We start from the raw sequence: 21,500 nt of genomic DNA on the forward strand, positions 1-21,500 counted from the left end.
GCGGGGGCCGAGCGCAGGGGGCGCTGGGAAAGCGCTCACGTGGGCTGCGGGCGGGCGGCACCAAGAGCGGCGTATAAACGGGGGTGTGGCGCCGCGCGCCTTCCGCCTCTCCCGCCTCAGCGGTACGGTAGGACGCGGCCGCCTCCCCTCCGCCTTGCGGCAGGTGGTGCGTGCCGGCCCTCAGTCCCGGCCTCGCCGCGCTCCCCCCCGTACGGCGCCGCGTTGGTATGCGCCGGGCCGCAGCAGCGCGGCAAGGCGGGCGCGGCCCCCGGCATCACCGCGCCGTGGTAGGCGCCTCCGGGGGCGGGCTGCGGGGCCTGTCGGCGTTCTTGCGGCCCTGTCGGGTTTTTCGGCTGTGGATTCCTCCGTTGTAGCGCTTCCCGCTTCAGCTTTTCCTTCGTGTACGCGCTAGGGCTCTATTCGTGGGGCTGGAGAACAAAGGGCGGTGCGGAAACGGGCTCGTTTGGGGCTGATGCCAAAGGGAGAGCCTGGCGGGGCGGCTCAAGGCAGGGCGGCCTGACAAGGGCCTGTCTTCCTCCTTTTTCAAGGAGAGCTATGGAAAAAAGGGCTGTGAGGGCCCCGTTCCGTGCTGGGAAGGGTTTGGGGGAGCACAGGGAAAGCAGAGGCAAGAACTGCAGATTGACCTGACATCAGAGCTTCCTGCAAGTTTAACTGAAACGAGGTGTGAGATGCAACTCTTGGCTTTTCAGTAGAGTGTTACAGCATATAATGGTGAATTTCATCCCTATACCTTGCTGTAAGAACTTGCATCCACTAAAAAACATGGTGTGAAGAATGGAGTTCATGCGGATAAAAACCATATGGGTTGTGATAACTGCCTTTTTACTTGCATATCTACAGGTAGCACTGTGCCAGCACTCTGTTTCCTAGTACCTGTACCTTACATGTGCAGGTGAGCTCAGCGGAACTGTGTGGTTTCTCACAATCAGTTGTGGATGTGGCCCTTTGGATGTTCTACCAAAAATAAAAAGCACTGCTAAAAGTGTGATAGCTTCTAAATGTGGAAGCATTTCTGCAGCTGTCCTGGCTGTCCTATTTAACAAGTCTGTTCCGTCTGTAGTAGTCCTGAGTTCCCTTTTGTCCAGGAATGAAAATTGCCAATACCAATTATTTCTAATCTGAATAACAGATTAGAAAGCAGGTATTGCTTTATTGCAGTGTTTAGTGCATGAGAGATGGCTCCTCCCAGCGTGCACACGCACCATCTGAAAGCACACATAGATTTTTGCATGTTTTAATTTGCAAATATTCTTAGGGGTTCCTCAAAGTGCCCGCCTATTCCTAGAATTGCTATACATAGTAAAATCCAGTACTACGTGTACACTGGGTTAATATGGGATTCTTGCAAGGGGATCTGGAGTGGTTGTGAGGTTCCACTGGGAGGTGCTATCCAGGCAAAAGGTTGTGTGTTACGTAGGCCAAGTCCCATACTTAGTCAAGGACTTATTTACAAAACCACGGATGTTGACGAAGTTTCTAATTAGTGCATCAATCTTGCTATGGTGCCTATATTGTCAACCCTACAGTGTACCTTCTCAAGGCTGGTGAAATGTTGAGGCTCTGCTTTTAGGCTCCAGATGTCCTGCTTATCTGGGAGAGACAGTCTTCCCTAGACGAAATACCAGTTTGCTGAAGAGTTTGAATTCATTGCTGAAGGCTCTGGACTTGCTGCCTGGTATCAGTATGAGGATTTATAGGGTTTTTGCAAGATGGGATCCCACAAAGATCACAAGCGATCATCTTTGTGACTCTGCAACAAGACTGTACTGCTGCGGTGGTATTCTTTGAGGGAACCTGAAATCTGTCGATAGAAACTGTTTTTAACTCTGCTGCTAGTTTTCATCAAATGTATCTGTGAAGTCAATGCATTATCTCTTAATAAAGAGCAACACACACACGGAACCTTAATTTGTTTTGTGAAATGCACGGATTATTTTAAAACCCTGTAAGCAAAATACACTATCTCCAGGCTGAATAAATGCCTAGTTTCACTGGGCCCAGGTGAGAACATCTGATTAAGAGTTCTCATCTAAACAAGGCATCAAATTCCCAACCAGCTCTCCAGTGAGAGCTGAATAGATGTGAAGAGAGGAGTGGAGAGTGTGTACCTCCATCAAATTTCTGTAGGTAAGCATTGTCACTGTCAGCTGGTTTTCATAGGTGTATTAAGAACAAGTTAAAGATACAAAGCACGTTTTCAGGTTCTTTGGAAGATGGACACAAAAGTGTTATGCAGATGGTACTTGAACCACATACCTTGGCTTCTAACCTTCACTGTCTTTTTGATTGAGTCTTAGGTATCATTTTACAAAGACATACATTGAATATGCTCAAACTGATGTTAACTTCTATTGTCACCAAAGGAGGAAATTTAAAAGCATGACTAGTAACACAGGAAGATTGAGTTGTTGATTTGTAATGGTGATTTTGCTTTAATATGCACTTCTGCCATGTTAAAGTTCTCTAAGTTTAATCGCTGTGCGATAAGATGAGGCAGCTTGTGGACAGGATATTAAACCTTGATTTCTATCGTACCAAACAATTGCTATATCTTTGTCACTTCTTAAAACTAACATCCTTTCCTATCAGGTTGACATGTCCTACTGTGTTATTTAAGACTTGATTTATTACAGTTGAATTTGTTTTTTAAATGCAAAAGCATGTACTTTAATGACTGTGTTTCAGCCATCTTCATGGTGAATCCGAAGCAAACTTTGTGTCTTGCAAACTGCCCAGCTGACACTTTCCTGGCCAGGTTTCCATGTAAACAGGGTGAACGCACAGCTGTGTACTGTGTGCCACCAATCCAATTGCAGGCAGCACAGTGCTTGGGAGAAGCTGTTACCTGGTGTTCATCATGGGAAGGAGTTGTCCCCACCTGTGAAGCCTGGGGTCCTGATGGAGAAGTTGCTGATCCTCCTCACCTGTGTCATCCGAGTGGTTTAGAGGTAAATAAAATACAAAGGTCTATATCAGAAAAGCATTGGAAGTTTGGCTTCATAATTAATTATAGCTAATACCTCTTGAAGATGTGGTCAGAGCAGCTATCAAGATGCAAATACTGATGGTAAGGAATGCCTGTGTGCATGGGCAGGCGTGCAGGCTCTGCTGGGGGCTGAGGAAGTGGTGGCTGTCCTTGAACAGTTTTCCTTATGGAAACTCGTGGTAAAGAGCTACCACCTCGCTCTCAAAACCTTACACGAAGGCAGACGCAGATGACATTTGTAGACAATATCCTAGAGGCAGCAGAGGTAGGAGTTCTCCTAGAAATGAAGAATTTATCTAATTGCTCGTTTAAAAATCTCTTGCAAAGTTGCATGGTGTGTTTGTCTGACCCACTAACGTTGCAGCTGATGGTGTGTTCTTGTTAATCTCTGTGGAGTGTGTGTGGGCACATCTTTTGCTGATTACCCTGATACATTACATTTAACCTGGCAGATTGGTGAGCAATCTACTGGTCAGTGCCCCCCAGGAAGTCAGCTGTGTTGATTAGAGGTGTGGTAGAGTTTGCCATAGGGGCTAGAAGCCTTCAGGGTGATTCCTGGGGATTCTTTTTCAGTCCCCCTCCCAGGTGGAAGGAACTGATGTTGATCTCAATTACTGTGGTAATTAGTTAGTTACTATGTGCATAAGGTAGGGAGTAATTGTTGAAGCCCAACAGCTGATGTGTATGGCCATTATAATTGTGTGTGTATATATATATAAATATGGACTTAGGAGTCATGATTATTGCTGGAATGTTTTTATTTTAAAATCCAGTGCACCCATTAAACTTGGACAAAGTGCTGTATGATTAGAGAAGACACAGGAACCTGATCCAGCTCAGCCAACCCAAGCAGGTGCCGCAGGGTGAGCCCGTACAGACCTTTTTTTCCTACATGGGTGTATTTTTAAGTGTCTTACAGTATTCTGATCACAGGAGTAACCTAGTACCCTTTGTGCTTTACTTATAATCTTGCTTGAATTGTGGGATCGAGGAAAAATTCTTCATACGTATCCACTGCAGTTCTTAGATTGTGGCTAAGAGATTAAAAATGCAATCAGCTTGTGCCACTTCAGTGCTGTGTGTGTTTATGTTTTGAAGGAATGCGTTATGCACTGCGATTTCTATGTTGTTCAGCATATTAAATAAAGGTGTTCTGGTGAGGGATGTATTTGGTATCTGTGATATGTTTGCTAATCATGTATTCTTCAGTGCTGGGAAAGCACTGCTTCTCAAGTGCCTGAGGTGTGTTACAAATAAGGTGAGATTCAGCCGATGTTGTAACAGCACTGGAACCGAGCAGGCAGTGCTTTTGTCCTTTCAAGTTCCACACCAACCAGTTCTGTCCCTGCAGGATGGAGCTGCTGAGCTGCTTGTGGAATAGCTCGCCAGTCACTATTTCACAGAATTCATACCTTGATGGTGAAGTGCTAAATTCACATCCTAGTGACTCCAGCAGAGCTCATATTAAGTCTCCTAATACATGAAAAGACCTTGCCTTATTCATTTTCCCCCTGTGGTGAAGCGAAACTTACAAATCTTACATCTGCTTTCTAGAGTTAATGGTGTTGCTAAAGTGTCCTGCTCAGTCTGAAGCAGCTTTTTGTCCAAACCAGGTGTGATTACATCTTGCAGCAGGAAGGGCTGCCCTTCTGGGCTGAGAGCAAACGCATTGGCTTCCCCTGGCGCTGCCCAGCAGGGACTGCTATGGGTTACCTTCTTCAGCCTTATAACTTACTATGATAATGTGCTGGTTGCATTTGTAGCAGCAGTTCCTTATTTCTCTGGCTTATCTTCCCACAGAAGGACATAGGAAAAATGTCCCCTCTTGTGCGGGCGTCTCACCCCCAATTTTGCATGCGTTCACCTCTGCAAGCTGTGATCCTTGCATCTACTGCCTGCTTTCATCCCCCAGCAGCTCCCCTCCCTGCCGCTGGTGGGAGTGTTTAGGACAGGAACCCCAGGTCTGGAGTTCTTCAAAACACAAGGTGCTCTAAGGAGGGAGAAGTGGATTTTGTATTGCACCTGGTAAGCATAGCTGCAAAGAGATTCTTAAAGTTGTTACCTCCATGTGCAAGTTCACTATTTACAGCCTGATTATTAAAAAAAAGACTTATTTTGGGCAACAGTATTTAAGCAAAGTGTGTTTTTCTTTTTTAATTCTTTTTTTTCCCCCCTTTCTGGGACCTTTTACATTTGTTTTGACATTTGTACATACTCGTCTTTCATCATACCTTCCTCTCAGGCCCCTGTGTGTGAAGCAAGCAGTGGCTTGCCCGTGTTCCTCCATCACCCCTGGCCAGCAGGGTGAAGCCTTGCCCACGGAATGGGCTCCAGGCTGCCGGGCTGAGGGCAGCGTTAGCGCTGCTTCCACCTAAGTCTTGGGATTCAGTTCATAAAGCAGGAGCGGTTGTTAAAGGAAAAAAAAAAAGAAAAAAAAAAAACACTTCAAAGATTTTTTTTTTCAATTTCAGAGGGAAAAATTCTGTCCTGCTCTATGTGCACTGGTAAAAATGATTTCGGTTGCTGTCATATTAAGCAATGAGCAAGTGGGTCTGAAAAACAAGGTTGCCTTAGCAACTACGGCCTTGGTTTCTGGATAGATTAGAGCTATTGATTTTTAATAGATTGAGTTCAAGAAATCTCTCTGGGCATTGGGGGGGGGGGGGGAAAACAGGCAAAATGGCATTCTGCGTGAAGGCAGTTATGGTTTTGTTCTGCTGCAGTCTGGTTGTTACATGGCACGTGCAGCGCAGCTTGTTTTTCTGTTGGAGCTTCAGCACTTATTCAAGGGTTGAATTGATTCGGTTTATTAAAAATATTGTTTGAACTTGATGTTGTAGTAAGGATGATTTTTTTTTCCTTCTTTTTTTTTCTTGCAGAGGGTCCCAAGATACATTCTGGTTAGAAGTGTTCGTAGCCAAATGGCTTTGTCAGGCAAGAGCTGCATGGAACTTCTTCCCTGTTCCAGAGGTATTCTTTGCAGCTTATTTCCCCCTCTGACCAACAGTCCCTATTTTTCACACTTTAGTCTATGAGAAATTAAGTTTTCCAGTCATGTATTTTGCCTTATGAATGATGAGATTCTGTAATATGCTGGCTGCTGTGCCATTGTGGCATCTTGTCATGATGATTGCTTGCACCATCAGCTATTGTGGCAAAAGTCAGACTGAGAGCAGCCTGAATTCAAAAAGCAGGAAGGAAGTAATGGGAGTGTGGCAACTTTTTATTTTCCTATCTAAAGCTGAGAATGAATGCAGTGTTATTTCTTACAGAGTCCTTGTTAAAATTCATTCTGGTGACCAGTTACAAATTTTGATAAAGCTAATAAGGGATTTTACGCTAAATATTGGTGTAACCTACACTATTGTTTTCATATGCTTGTTTTGTTTTGTAGGAATCATGCCATCAAACACAGATCAGTAATGCTTGTTGCTTGATCCGACTGCTGTATAGCTGATGAATTCATGGATTTAAGACAAATAATCCGTATTTCATTACTAGCGAGCGCTTGAAATAAAAATGTACCCTGCACTATTGCTTGAAAAACAAATCCCGAAGTCATATGAGAGGATTAAAGATGGGGAAAAAAATCTCTCAAGAGAAAAATGAGGGGAGTAATGACATCTGCTTAGTAGCATCCAGCCCCTCAGCCGGCAGTCGGACCTCTGGAGTCTTTACACACAGGGAATGTGTGTGATGAGTGAGGAGCAGCAGAATAGCAAACAGACCAGGTTACCTAAATCTTGATTTTTCTGGGCTTGAAAGCTTTGAAAACTGTCTGAAATGCATTCTAAAGTACACCAATGAAGCTAAAGAGAGTATAGGGATAAAGCTTAAGGGGCAGTAGAGATACATCTACTTGGCAAACAACGTTAGCAGTAGGAAGAGCAATCTTACCATGCCTGGACATCTTCCCTGCCTCCTTCACTTCAGAGCACTCATCAGCAAGAGCTTGGATGGTTGTTGAGAGGAAAAACAGTGGAAGGCCTTCAAGTTAATGCCAAGTGTGGTGCAAAAGTCAGGAAAAAGCCCTGAAGGAGTTTTGGGAACAGTTGTGGACGTGTAGGCCGCGCAGTGCCTCCATGCGTCCTGTCCTTCAGGAAGATGGGTGAATTCTTGGATAACCTTTCCCCAAAGCTGCATTCTCCTTTATTTATAAGCATTCTAAGTTACATGCCATATTTCACTTCCGAAGGTCATTTCTCAGGGAAACGTTGCGTTGAGAAGGAAATGCATTTGTTGGCATCCAGGAAGTTGTCCCTTCAGGTAATTACCGCTTTCTGGGGGCGTAAGCTTGAGCAATCGGTGTAAATTGAGCTTCACAGGGTGGAACATGTTTTCCATAGGGTTCTGGTGAAAACGCATTTCCCTGTTTCCAGTAGCTGTTTTGACCTCACATGGCTAGACTCAAAATGAGGGCTACTGGTGTAAGATGGCATTTGGAAAAGTGGAGCTTTGGTCTAATAGGTCGTGGAAAGTAGGATCTACCACTCATGCTACTAGTAGGATCTACTACTCATGCTCATCATCTACCACAATGCTGCTGCCTAAAACCAAGCTGTCTTATTTTTATTTCCTTCCCAGGATGGTGTTCTACCACGGCAGTAAACAAAACCATTGGTTGCAAAGACTTCTACACAAGTTAATGCGGCTCTATTGAAGATGTAAGGCTGGAGCACCAGTTTCTCAGCAGCGGGATGTCACCTAGCCGTGAGCTGGCCTTGCTCTGGTGGGGGAACACCAGGAGACCCACAGTGAGCTCCATTCTGGTTCTGCTGGAAGGCTGCCTGGTCCTTCTGCCAGGTTTCTGTTCTGCTTAAATGGCTGGCTATTAACATGACTAACCTTTTGGAGTGCCTCATTTGACTTTAAACGTTTGCTGCTCCTACCCTTTCCTACGGAGACCTTTTTATAGAGTTGAGCATTGTCTTAAGCTTATGGAGTTAACCACGATTATGGGAAAGTTCTTGAAGAATTTTTGAATTTAATACTTCTTTTAAAACGTGTGTAAGCAAGTTCAGAGGTGTCAGATACAAATGCCCCAGTACGGCATGAGGACAAGGAGGTGTTGGAGCTAGAGCTGTTTCATTGCTAGTGCACAGAAACGTGGCAATGAACCATTTCCCTGGTGCTTTAGAGCATTAAAACAGCTGTTGTGGATCAGAGCGAAGTGGGCAGCAGCTGTGGCAGTGATCTGCCCGTGATTAGTGGGCTCAGGCACTTGTGGAGCTGCAGATGGGCTTTTTGCTCTTAAAGGCACTGTGCTTTTAGGGCTCCCACTTTTGCACCAGTGCACTTCTTGAAGTGCAAAAGGTTTTCCCAGCTGTAAGTCCTCCCAGAATCACATAGCAAAGAGCTCTTGGTTTCAGTGTCTGTGCAAAGACATTGCACAGTCTGCCTGTGTCCTGATGGGCACAAACAGCACTGATTGCATATTAAAGCCATTGTCACCATCACAACCTGGGAGGAGAGCAGAGTGCCAGGATGCTGCGGGACCCTGAAGATAATGTCTTATAAATAAACATCTCAAATTAGTCTGAAGCCGCAGTGTGCGATGTATGGAGCATTGGATTCTGACCATGTTACACAAAGATTGCTACTAATGGCTTTTGGCAGCACAGTCACTAAGTCAGAAAGCTGAGATGATTGCAGATTGTCTGCTTCCATACAGATCATACAGCTGCTTGGAAGACAGTGGAGGGAGCGCTTAATTGAAGTTTGTTCTTGTCAATGTGCTGATCAGGTTTTGATGCAAGGTTCTCTTCTTTTGTGCTTTTTTCGTCCAATTTTATTTTAAATTTGTATTCTATGCTAAACAGTAGTGCCAGTGGAACCATAAGCATCTGCTACCGAGGAGTTTAAATTTAGGATGCGTTGCAGAAATCTGAAAATGTTTTCCTGTTTGGTTAAAAATGTTTTCTGTGTTTTTCCTCTTCAACTGCTGCTCTGGATGCCATAAAACAATGATCTGAGAGGTTTGCTGTGCGATGCTGTAAAACAACGATCCAAAGGGTTTGCTCTGAAAGCATCTCTTTGTGCCCTGGGCCAGTGACCCTGCTGCTGTGCCTGTAAATCACGGCAAGCTGGAGGAATCCTGTTGATTTCTGAGCTCCTAATCCCACAAAGCCTGTAAATGATGGCTGGCTTAGCTTTGTTTCTGATAAAACGAGGCTTATGAGATGATGACATTTGCTGCCTGTTTCTCCTCCATTCTGTTCCATGTCACCACCCAAGAGATCTCTGGAGCCCATCAGTGCAAGGCTGTGCGCTTAGTGGTACAACACTACTGTCTGCTGGAGACTGAGAAAGGAGCGTGGGTGAATGTGTGCGAGTGAATTTGGCTGTGTTAGCGTCCTGATTCCCTTCTGCAGGATATGCTTCCCATGTTCTGCAGTGTCTGATGCAGGTGCTGGGTCAGCCCAGGGATGCTTGCTTCCTGGAGAACACGCACGGACTCTGCTGATGGAGTTTGTCATTAACAACCCTGCTGTTCCTTAAGCCAAGCTCCTCGTGCAGGTCAGCTACCTCATTTCACGATAACACTAATCAAGTCCACTAACCCATGTGCTTTTTATTTTTCTTTCTTGGACTATAATAACGTAGCACATGATAAAGGGCAAACACAAAGGATCTGTCTAAAAGGGAATCGGGCACTCCTGGCAGCAGCACGGGAGGGTCAATTGTGATAGCAAAAGAGTGTCCTGGGTTTTTGCCTCGATCAAAACCTCTGGGCATGGAGCTTGGCTGTACAGAGTGTAAGCACACTGGGGCGGTGTGTGTGTGCTGTGGGGAGGGAGCACTGCTTTCCTCCTGCACTGCTCCCACCACACAGTGCTGCAGTCACTGTCCCACCTGCCAGCATCTGGCAGCCGGCTGCGCTGTGCAACGTGTCCGCCAAAGGACTTTTTCCTAAAAGACATGAATAAAAGCATCCACCATCGCAGCAGGTATCTTGTGACTGGCAGCTCAAATTAGAAGGTATAAGGGTACATTTTTATTAATACATGCAAAGTCTGTGAAAGCTTGCACCACATTTTTATGCTTTTATCCAGAGCAGTCAGACGTGTTCTGTCCTGTTCTTTTCAAGCTGCAGAGGTCACAGGTGGGACAACATACTGCTGCTCCTTGTTCAGGGCTCTTAACTCTCACTAATTTGAAATATTTGATGTAAAAATCCATTTTACAGCCCGCTTCATTTATTTCAAAAGGTGTTTCCATTTAAAATACACGTTGTATCTCAGACGTGGCTAGCCAGCAAATGATGCGCTGTGAGCGGTAGCACTCTGTAGGGTCCTTTTCTGCCTGCTTGTCTTGAAATGCACTGCAGAGCATTCAGACCTCTTAGCACAGCCCTGGGGGTGTTGCATCTTCTGTAGCTGCCTTTGGTGCCACGGAACCATGCCTTACACTGAGCCTTATTCTGAGCACGGTAAGGTTCTCTCCGTAGCTTGGAGGTGTCTCCCAAGCCCCAGCTTCTGGAGGCGCAGGGCTGGGGAAGTGTGCTCCGAGACCATGGAGCTGAAAGAGCGGCGGAGTAACGCCATCGTGTGCACGTGGTGCTGTACCTTTTTTCATTCTCTTCTTTATTTTGTAGCTCAGCTATGGATGGAAACGTGGTCTTTCAGCTGTAACCGTTCCACGCCATCTCCTCCTTTTGGACAAGTTTGAAATGGCTTCGGCGTTCGCAGATGATTCACTGTTTGTGCGTTACGCCGTGTGTGAAATTGCTGCCTGTGCTTTGCTGGGCATGCCTAACATTCACAGGGGATTTTCGTAGTTTATTTTTAGCTTTTCCCAATAATTCACAGATTTGGATTAAATTTCACTCTATGGAGCAATTGAAAGCAGTTGGTTTATGCTAAATGTCTGTCACTGAGAACCGTGACCTACAAAAACTCTGCTATAATATCCGAAGCAGCGACTTATTTACATCCACGCACATGCTGGAAGTGCAGTGCTGGGTTGGGAGATCTGGACAGAGCCTTGGCTTGCATCATCACAGCACCCAGCTTGTGCTGCCGCTTTCCTCCATGGGAAAGGAGAGGGAAAGGCCAAAAAAACTTGAACCAAGTGAACCAAAGGAAAAGCTGAGGATCGTAGAATCCTTGAGGCTGGAAAAGACCCCTGAGGTCACAGAGTCCAACCCCAGCCCTTCCCCACCATGCCCGCTAGCCATGTCCCATGGCTTAACACAAGGAAAACACGTGTGAAGTTGACATTTCATTGCACTGTTGTCTCCGAGGAGTTTACTTATGTACTTTCTAATGGAGGTGGGAATTTTTTAGTTTAGCTTCTTTGAGTACATTAGAAGAAAAACACAAGTAGAGGAACCGTCAAGGTGTTTCAGTGGCACCTGGCTAAAGGAAGGCAAATTGATCAGCCCCAAACATGAGGAAATACGCGTTGGTCGTGGGGCTGCCAACCACCAGCAGCTCTCCTGAGGCCTTGGCTCCTGATGCAGAACTCCACCTGTTTTCCCCCATTTCTTAGAAGGGGTTGGGTAGAAGGGACATCAGGGATCATCTGGTTGCCAGCCTCTAAGGACAGCTGCGCTGACGTGGGTGGTTGCCAAAATGCTTCTCCTGCAGCACAGGGCTGCTCCTTCTGGCAGGTACAGAGCCGGTGCAATGATGTCCATTCACCACGGTAACTGTGAGCGTAAATTTTATGGCTGGAAGAGAAATAACATACCTGTAGGATTCTGGCCTTGGGGTGGAGCTGTGTGAGGAACTGAACGAGAAAGCAAAGATACCTAAAAATACCTAGTCAAGCATTTCTCAAAATAGACTTTTACCTATCATGTACTCTTTTTATTTTTAGGACTTTAAAGTGTTACTTGTTTAGATTTGCATTTTTGTAATTAGCTGCACCACGTGAGAACAAGCAAATTCTCAAAAGCTGTGAGTAAAACAAGCAGTGCTCTTCCAGCTCTTCAGCGCAGCGCTCTGCAGTTCTGCTGCTTCCTTCAGCCAATCAAAGCAGGTCTGGGCTGCCCTGTTTTGCCCACGGTGATGAATCGTGCGTGCCTATTTTGAGACGCTTGCTATTTCATTTTTTTTTTTTAAGCATTGAAAATGCATTGCAAAAACACCCGGTTTGTCTACTGCAAAATCTGGAGAAAAAGCAAAATCTGCGTGAGAGGACGGAGCTCTTGGTGGGAGCGTGCAGCGGTGCTGTGCCCAATGCTGAGCAACACCAGCGAGCCCTGCTGCTCCCTTCCTGCCAGAAAATAGACAGCAGTGCCATAGTGCTGCTTGCAAGCAGGCATCCTAGTTGAAAAAATCCCCACGAGTTGACTTCCTTCTACATTAGCCAAGTGATTTCTCCTCCTCTGACATCCAAGTGCTCGCTTTTTATTTGTGTTCCGCTTGTGCTTCCATTCAGATTGTGCAAAGATCATGGAAACGGGCTGAAAAAGGCAGGCAGCGATCAGCACACCTCGGTGCCATCCATGGCAACTGTTTTCCTGTTGCAATTAGTTTGACCTGGGAGACAATAGGACTGTTTACCACGCTCAGGGAGATTAACAAGGAATAACCACCACCTCTTTGATAATGCTTCCCACTCTGTGCCTTTCATGTTTGCTGGATTAACATTCATGCTTTATCTTTCGGGTTGCATTATCTCCCAGATTTGTATTTTTCACTGGATGCTCATCTTTTACAGTTGGTGGGATCTGCCTGGGGTCATTTCCCCAGCAGAGTATCGTAAGGTGTATACCCCAGTGTACTTCGTGTGCCTAAGAGATAAGGCACCGATCTATTTCAAGAAGCATAAGCTGCATAGGAAACATATTAAGCCAATAGCTTAATGCAAGGATTATATTCTTTTAAATATAGTGTATTATATTTATGTATGATGCATATATTTTTAAATAGAGCATATCCTAGAGTTTACAGTGCCATGACTTGCTTAAAAGCCACCCTGTTGCTCCAATATCTCACACCACAACGGAGGGATGATTTCTGGGGCTGGTGCATGGGACAGCCCTGTGCTAACCCAGTGGCCAAGGGCCCAGCATGTGCATGGCCCGGCAGCTCCACCCTGCACTGAGTCTAAAGTGGTTGTATCGACTGGGATCTGTCCTTCCAATGAGGGCTCCTGGGAGCTGCCATGCCTCGGGCTGATTTACGGATCCTTGTTCCTCTTGTGCTGCAGTAAATCAGCTTTCTTTTGTTCCTGACAACTGAGATTGCAAGCTATAAAACCAGTATTGGCATTTGCAAAGAACTCAGGAACCTGAGCAACTTTCTCCTCGATCTTAATGGAATTGATTCCAGGCTTGGAGCGGTCATAAAGGAAAGGACAGGAACAGCCTCTGTTAATGCAGTGCTGTTAATTTCATTAAGTCTTAAAATAAATATCGCAGAAGCTCCCTGTTTCGTTTGGCAGTGAGCTATTTGTAACAGACAACTAGCTCTGCAGCCCTTGCAAACTGGGAGGCTTGATTAAAAGACTCCGTGCCATCGAAATGATGGGAATGGATGTTTGCGGGGCTGCTGCGTCCTACCGAGAGCAATCAGAGTGGCAAGTTGCAGTTCCCAATTAGCAGACTCAGGAGCAGAGTTTCTCATTCATTCCCTGTTGCTGTAAATACCAGGAGGAAACAATGGAGATTTATTGTTGAGAAAGTTTGTAATCAGGCTTGGCTGCAGTCTTTGGCATAAGGAAAGCTACGTCTGCGTCTTTTAATTTTATCCCCATTGTAAAGGCCCTAAAATTTAATTCTTTTTATAAAATTTGCCGTTAATCTTAATGGAATCCCATCAGTAGACTCTAAACAAGGAGGAGCTGAAAAGCCACAAGTAGAACAGCACCTGTATATTCAGCTGTGTAACAAAACAAACGATCTGTGGGCCACAGAAGCAAACCAAAAGCAGGCAATGAAAGGAGCGAGCACTCCTGGCAATGCGGGCTGTGCTGCCCGCCTCCAGCACAATATTCCTGCAGAAGAAGTGGCAAGCCCTGGTGCCAGCACGGCGTCAGGGATGCAGGCACTGCTGGGCTGCGTGCTTCCGTGTTAGGAAAAGCCCCTTCACCACTTGGGGTGAGTGGCTGTGGGGGGGGACCCTCCTCTCATCGCTGTGGGCAGCTCTCACACTTCTAATACAGCCCAGATTACTCGTCTTCACAATAAAATTGCCTTAAGCGCCGATGAAAGGCGTGGAGGGCTGGATGTTGGGTCCTGGCAGGAAAGCTTGTTCTCTGTCAAATCCGGGCATTATTTGAAGATTATCTACAGCATAAAACAGATTCTCCATCCCTGTGTTTAACAGTTCATATACGGAGCGGTTGTGTTGGCTGAGGAGCAGTGCCATGGTGGTGTGCATTCGGGGTGGGTATGAGGAATGATTCCTTCCCCAAAGAGTGGTCGGGCACTGGCACAGCTGCCCAGGGAGTGGGGGGTCACCATCCCTGGGGGTGTCACAAAGCCATGGGGATGTGGCACTGAGGGATGTGGGCAGTGGGCACGGTGGGGTGGGTGGGGTTGGAAAGCTAGAGCTCTTTTCCAGCCTTAACAGTTCTACGGCTCTATGAATACTGGGCACGGCTCATCAGCCATAACCTGAATTGGATCCCAGCATCAGCATTTCCCACTGCAAGTGCAGAGGGCTGGGTGCACTCCCCTCACCCGCTGCTGCTGCAGAAACCTCTGGGGATAGAAAATGCTGTGTCTGGAGAGCCTGTGTTTGGGAGAGCCCTAATGCTGCTTTATCGCTGCTGCAGTAAATAGCATTGATGCAACCTGCTTGTTTATCTCTGGCTCTTCTACCCTGAGCTTCAATCCTTCACTTGTGCACGTGCTGCTGGAAGGAGACCCAGTCTGGCTGGGGCTGCTGGGTTGGCTTGCTGGCTAACTTAGCAGCAGTTCATTTCAGGCATAGCGTTTGTAATTTTAAAAGCTCCCAGCTTGGTAGCAAGGGATTGAATATACGTGAATATGCACTTATATGGGAGTGTAATACAAGCATGGTATAAATAAATGTTGTAGTATATCTGGTATACATTAGGGCTGCATTAATGTGATATTTTCGGATAGGTTCTCCTCTCAGATGTGGGAATTCAGACATCTCTGCGCGCAGCCCCGGGCTGACAAAGCTGATTCCTGGCAGGTTTTGCCTTTGTGCAGCTCCTGGGAGCCCTGAGAACCAGAGGGAGCGGTGCCAGGGGCACAGCAGCATCCAGTGGGAGCTCAAGGCCACGTTCAAACAAAGAGAGTAAAAGGATTTGCTGGGCACGTGCTGCCAAAATCCCGTCACAATATCCAGGATCCTGAGAAGCAGGCTTACTGCGTGGATCAGACTGGGACGGCTTGCTTTCCAGCCGCAGCCTTTGCCGTTGCTGGGTTTTAATGAGTTATTTGATTGTGCTTTCATTTTGCCTTCTTTCACACCCGGCTGGAAAGCTCTGAGCGTATCAACATCGCCACAAAGAAGCTATTATTTTCAATTAGCTGCTAAAGGCATCGGGTTGGATGCAGCCTCGCAGTTCAGCCTGCTCGTGTTTCTAGTGGGCTTTGGGCTATCAAATACTGATTACTGGCTTTGATCAGAGCTCAGACCGGTTCCTAATGAATTACTGAGTTCTCAAGGAAGCTACATGCCATGTCCAGCATGCTGTGTGCCCGTCCCACAGCTCCTGGTGTATTCCCAGCCCTTCTCCAGGGGAGTGGGTGCAACATCTCAATGCGGTGCTGGGGGGAGCGTGAGGACAAGCCCCACGCTGGCTCGGATCGTACCTCCTGAGCTGGGATGTCATCTGCTTTGGGTGGCTGAAACCTTCAGTGCCTTCCAGCTGGAAGCTGGACTGGCCTTTACAAAGGCTGGTCAAGGAGAACGTGAAATCTAAGATAAAGCTTAACAAAAGGGCACGGCGTAGCTCACATCTTTGGTACACTGAATTCTCATTGTCATAGAGGAGAGCATAGCTTTGGATTACTGACGTGATTTTTTTCATTCCTCGCGTCTCTCACACTAAATTGAAAGAATAAAATCTGGACAGCTGCCTCGGCATCTAGCAGAGACGTGAAGGCTCAAAAACCCGTTTGAATAATGTATTGCTGCTTTCCTGGCCAGCGTCCTTAACATCAGCTTCCCCGCTCTCCAGCAGATTGGCACGACTCCTTTGAAGTGTTATGTAGGCAGACCAAGTCCGTCGGGGCAGCATCCTGGCAGGGACTCAGCTGGTCCTTCCTGCTGCCCCTGCTGAGCCTCTGCAGCATCTTGCTACAGCCGCTTCTGCTTCTCCATCTATGCAACAGAGCACAAGCACGGGCCGGGCCTGCAGCCACACCACGGGGGTTCTGTTGCAGCCAGCCTGCTCGCTAGCCCTGCTGCAAATTTCCACAAGTTTTCCTACATCTTACCAACGAGACTTCTTTCTAGAGGTTATATTTTACCGCGGCCAGGTGAATTATCTTTGCTTTGTTTCCACATTTTCCCGTTAATATCATGCGTGTTAATATTAAGTGCTCTTCAGCCCTGTATAAGCACTGGCGTCTTTACAGTCCCTCGGTGCCGGCCAGCTGTTACCACCAAGTTATTCACACCTGCTTCTTGTGAATATCTCCACGTATAAATAAATCCAACCAAGTAAACAACTCAGCTATAAAATAATCAAGGAGTAAATATTAAAATATAAATAAATTCAGGACACGGACCTTCTGTATGTGGAGGTGAGCAACACTTGCTGTGTGAGCCCTGCACTCGTGTAAGCAAGCAGAGCAGTGGGGGTTGGTGTGACCCACTCCGAGGTCATGGGGCTGTGCCCTGGAAAGGCAGCCTGGTTTTTACATCCACTTTGGCAAGCATAGCCCTTGAGACTAGTGGGACAAGTACAGCCATGCACTTAGTGTCAATAATTTATTTGTTCCCTAGTGCACCCAGATTCGGTCCCGGGTCCCATTTAAAATGATGCGTAACGAAGTGACAGCCTTTCTTATTGCGAGCAGGTGTTACAAACGCTTCTGTCAGTGCGTTGTGGCTCCAGCTCTCGGTGCCTGCAGTATCCCTGCTAGCTTGGTGCGTAGCCATGAAGGACCTGAAATCCCCACTTGCTGACTGCAGGCATGGAGCCTGGGCTCCTGGGGATGTTGCTGGATGGTGGTCCTGGTGGTGTGATGCTGACGGTGGGTCTTGGTGATCCGAAGGGTCTTTTCCAGCATAGATGGTTCTATGATTCCAAGATCTGTGATTCTATGATTCTGTGGTGTTATCTAAAAGTGTGAGTGCTCTTTGCACCCTTCATAGCCATGCTTTCTTCAGTGGTGCCCAATCTGGTGCAGCAAGGCGCTTCGTGCTCAATGTACCTGGCTCTGGTGGTTGTGTTGGCACTTTGCCTTTGGACAAGCAAGAGCTCTGCAGTTCATCTGAGCAGAGATTTACTCCTTGCTGCCTGCATGATTACCTTGTCATGTACCACGTCTGACAGCTTGTGTGCCAGTGGTAGATCTGCATGGGCACGCACCGGGAGGAATATGTCCCAAAAGAAAGGATATCCTAGAGTCACAGAACTATAGAACTGTAAGGGTTGGAAAAGGCCTCTTGGATCTCCACCCCCACTGATGTGTCCTCAGGACCCTGGGAGCAGCCAGCCACTCCCAGAGCACTGCCAGCCATGCTGCAGGGAGGTCGGCGTGAGGGATGCAGGCCAGCAGCCAGGAGGAAAGGAGACGAGTAGTCAGAAAGGAATAAAGAGAGAAAGGCTGCTCTTCCTAATGAGTGCAATAAAACAATAAAAGTGCAATTATGCAGTAAAACTGCAGTCATTTTGGGTTTAGAAGATAATGCACTCGGCAATAACACTCGCTTTAGCCTGTGTTTTCAGGCTGTTTTACCCTCTGACATTGTAATTATGCACTACTATCTCATTCCTGCATCTCTTCATTTTTATGGGTTCTGAGGCATTGCATCAGGACGCTGTCAGATCCAGCAGCCCTGTAACGCAGCCGGTCCTTAGCACGGCTCTGCTCTGCCAGCACTGGCATGCTCACCGAGGCGCAGTCAGGTAATGGGACGGCACGGAGAGAAATGCTTACAGCCCACGTGCAAGGTGCATTCCCAGCGGTGAGCTCCATGGATCCATTCCTCTTGCACACGAAATCCAGAAATCGTGCATGAAATCATTTTCATCAGCTCCCCAGGCCTCCTACCGACGGTATAATTTTATGGAGGGTATAAATGATGGCTGCTGTTTGATTTCAAAGTGCCAACGCATGCCAGTGTAACAACAGAGGAGACTCCTTCAGCCCTCTGTACTGAGGGTTGCTCTTGCGGTGGTGCAGCAATAGAAACCTTCTGCCCTTTCCTAAAGCACCATCCTTCAGTCTGTAATGGACTGGGGTCTCATTCTCACCAGCGGTTCATTCGGAACGCAGGGATTTAGTCACTGCTTTTCTAAAGGTTAATATAAATCTGTAATGAACGGTGCAGATTAAACACTGGTGACATTCTGTTTTCCCATCTCGTATAGATAAAATATTTACGCTTTAAAGGAGATCAATTTAGAAAGCAGGTGCAGCTTTGATGTTTACATCTTTTAATCAGCAACCTTAATTAACAAGTTGTTTGCTAATGATTAATGAAATACCGTGTGGCTTTGTAAATTTTGAAGTTCCAGGCACCTCGGATGCTGATTTCTTTTTTTTCCACCTTAGGATGAAAAATGACATCGGATGATGATGACCACATCCTTCTGGATGCCTGAGGGGAAGGCACAGGGCAGGACCTGGTGCTTCCTGAGCACTGGGCAGCAAACCAGCCCCACTCTGTGTGCCAACAGCTGTCTCTGGCAGTAGCAGCCATCACCCAGCCAGTAATTGCTAGAACGCTTTCAGCAGTATGTTCCCTAGATGCAGCTGGGCAGGGACCCAGCTTTCCAAAAGGGAGTGGTCTCAAGGTGATGGCTCCAAAAGCAATGCCTTTTATTTTGTTATGTTGGCTCACTGTGTCAGAAGCGGATGCTGGTGGTACAGCAGCAGAAGCAGAACCTTCCTGCCACCATCCCCTTATGTGCTGTGGCTGTGTGACAGATGGCAGCAGAGGGGCACTCTGACCGAATGGTGTCTGATGTGGGAGTGCAGGTGGAGCAAAGGTGTCTTTGGGTTCCTCCATGCGGAAACACAGTGCCTACTGACATTCATCAACACTTGTGAATGCCTATGGAGACCGACTGGTGGGGGTGAGCACAGTGAGGGGGTGCTGCGTTTCAGCAGTGGTGACAGTAACAGTGGGTCAGCTCCTCTGATGCTGACTTCTACAGAAACATCATGCAGGCTCTTGTTCATTGCTAGCAAAAATGCACAGCTGATGGTGATGCAGTGGAAATGCAAAGTCGTGGCTTGAAGCAGTGATGGAGCAGCTGGTGGGAAGGCAGGGCCAACCCAGGGGAGCTCAGGTGCAAGCAGTGCACCTGAGTGATGGAAGGGGTGGAGCCAGGATCCAACCCTTTCTAGATAGACCTCATTTAAGGGCTGGCTGTGAAGGTAAGATCTCTTCTGTTATCTCTGCCTATCCAAGGGCTGTATGGGCCTTCCTGAGGTAAGCAAGTTATTTTTCTTTTTTCTGCTCCTACTGCTATTACATCCAAGCAAATCATTCCTCACCTTAGTCCCAGACCTTCCTGCTCTTCCTTCTTGTAACATGTGATGACTGTTGAAAAATGGCAGTTTGTAGCTCAGAATTTGCACTATCCAACAGTGTTATTGTGCTCTTTGTATCTGTTGTTGCCATGGAAATAAATAGGAGGCACTATTTTTGGAGCGATCTATGTATATTTGACCCAGGGCAATTCCTCTTCACTCAGTGCAGCCTGGGCAAGCCCACGGGTTGGACACCAATCTGTTAAAGGTTTTGTAATAGGAGTTTGTGGGGTAATAGTCCTTAAGCATTCGCAGCAGCACAAAGGAAGTGAGAGGAGAGGAAAGATGTTTGTTGTTATATCCCAAGCAAATTTACAGTTGTTACTGAAGACTATGTCACTTGCTCAGGTCTCTCTGTACTCATGCTGGCTGAGTGAGACCTAAAGAAAGGCTTTGGGGATGCCTTGTTGAGCTGCAGAGCAGGGGGCTTTGCTTTCAGCTTGCTGGGTGATGGGATTGGTCTGAATGCTTCTCCCTCTAATGGGGGGGGAGGGTGGCAGGGAGCCCTCCCTGCCCCTCACTGCTGCTGGGTGCTAGGAAGGCTGAGCAGTGGGTGGTAGGGCTCTGCCATCCTGCACGATGCCTGATTCCTGCCTGGAGAAATGTGACAGCAGGAATGCTGACTGCTGCATGGAGGCAGCAATTTAGGCAGTGCTAATGAAGATGTTAAAAGACTCTGATGTTCCCAATGTGACTCTCAGTGGTACGAGCAGAGGGGGGTGGTGAGCAGGTGGAACACCAGGCATGGGGCAATAAAAGGGCATTCGAGATGGCTTTTTGTGTTCATCCAGCTCTTGCCTGGCTTTACTGTCACCCTCTGTTTCCTGGAGCTTGAGACTTAAGCGACTGTCGCAGCACCAGCCATCCATCAGTAAACTGCCCTTATTTCTCAGGACAAATGTGCTTCCAGAGGAGATGATCGGAGGATCTTGCCTCTTTCAGGGTTTGCTTAATGATGGTGAAGCAGTTCATAGTTTCTATGTTGAGATCTGATGCTGGTGCCAGGACTGCCTTCCTCTGCAGGGCACTGCACCGAGGGCTGTCTGCAGTGGCTGGAGCCGTCGTGGGGAGCACCGTGTTAGCACAGAGAGCATGAACATGCTCCTCTATGAATGCCATCCTGGAAACAGAGGGCTGCTGCCATCTCTGTGCAGTATGGAGTGTGATGAGCAGGGCTATCTTGTTCAGGGCTTCTGAACATGTGTAAGTCTAATGTGCGCTTGGGGGAGGGGAAGAAATCATTAGATTTCTCCTGTAAGATGGATGTGTAGTTTTGAGGGACTATTCTGGGATGCGGATACCTTTAGCAGCTGCTGTAATAATTCTTCTTGGGTTATAAAGGAAGTGACAGGCTCTCTGGGGTTTGTTTTGGTAGAAGTCCAAAAGAGAAGAAAATAGGGCTTCAGGCATGAGATTCATCACTGGGGCTGGAAGTGAAGGGAAGCCAATGCAACCCTGAAGCTCTTCTCCACCTGTGTATGGCAGGAAAAGGTCTTGCAATGCCAAAACAGGGAATGCAGCTCCATGGCTGCAGTGTGTCATTGGTCAGAGATGTACCCTGAGCTGGTCACAGCTCTTAGACACTGCTTTGGCATAGCTATGGGTTCAGGTGTGTTCTGCTGTGTTGGTTAATGCATCTCTGCTTTATGACTATGTAAGTATGGAGACAGTAGGTCCCTTCATTTAGAATGAAATGAGGGCAGAGTGGTTGCAGACACCTTGTTCTCTGTGTGGTCATGTGGCTGGTAGCTCCTGTGCTAAATTAATACAATTTCATATCTGGCCATCACTGTAGCAATGCATATACATCACAAACCTGAACAAAAAGCCTCCCCCTCTCCTCCCTGAAACAGC

The 21,500-nt window shown here is 47.1% G+C and overlaps 1 long non-coding RNA gene across 12 annotated transcripts; it reads left to right on the forward strand.

Annotated features, from left to right (window-relative positions):
* LOC110400260 lies at positions 88-14,369 on the forward strand. 12 transcript variants are annotated; one of them, XR_002439717.1, is made up of 6 exons: positions 88-2,969; positions 3,781-3,870; positions 4,808-5,032; positions 5,887-7,273; positions 7,592-9,523; positions 10,602-14,369. It is a non-coding gene; the product is annotated as an uncharacterized LOC110400260 (long non-coding RNA). The 12 variants fall into 12 exon arrangements; XR_002439713.1 differs by having other exon boundaries at positions 88-5,032; positions 5,887-5,977; positions 6,402-7,273; XR_002439720.1 differs by having other exon boundaries at positions 88-5,032; positions 5,887-5,977; positions 7,203-7,273.

Source organism: Numida meleagris, chromosome 5 (genome assembly GCF_002078875.1).
Source record: "Numida meleagris isolate 19003 breed g44 Domestic line chromosome 5, NumMel1.0, whole genome shotgun sequence".
Taxonomy (NCBI): Eukaryota; Metazoa; Chordata; class Aves; order Galliformes; family Numididae; genus Numida; species Numida meleagris.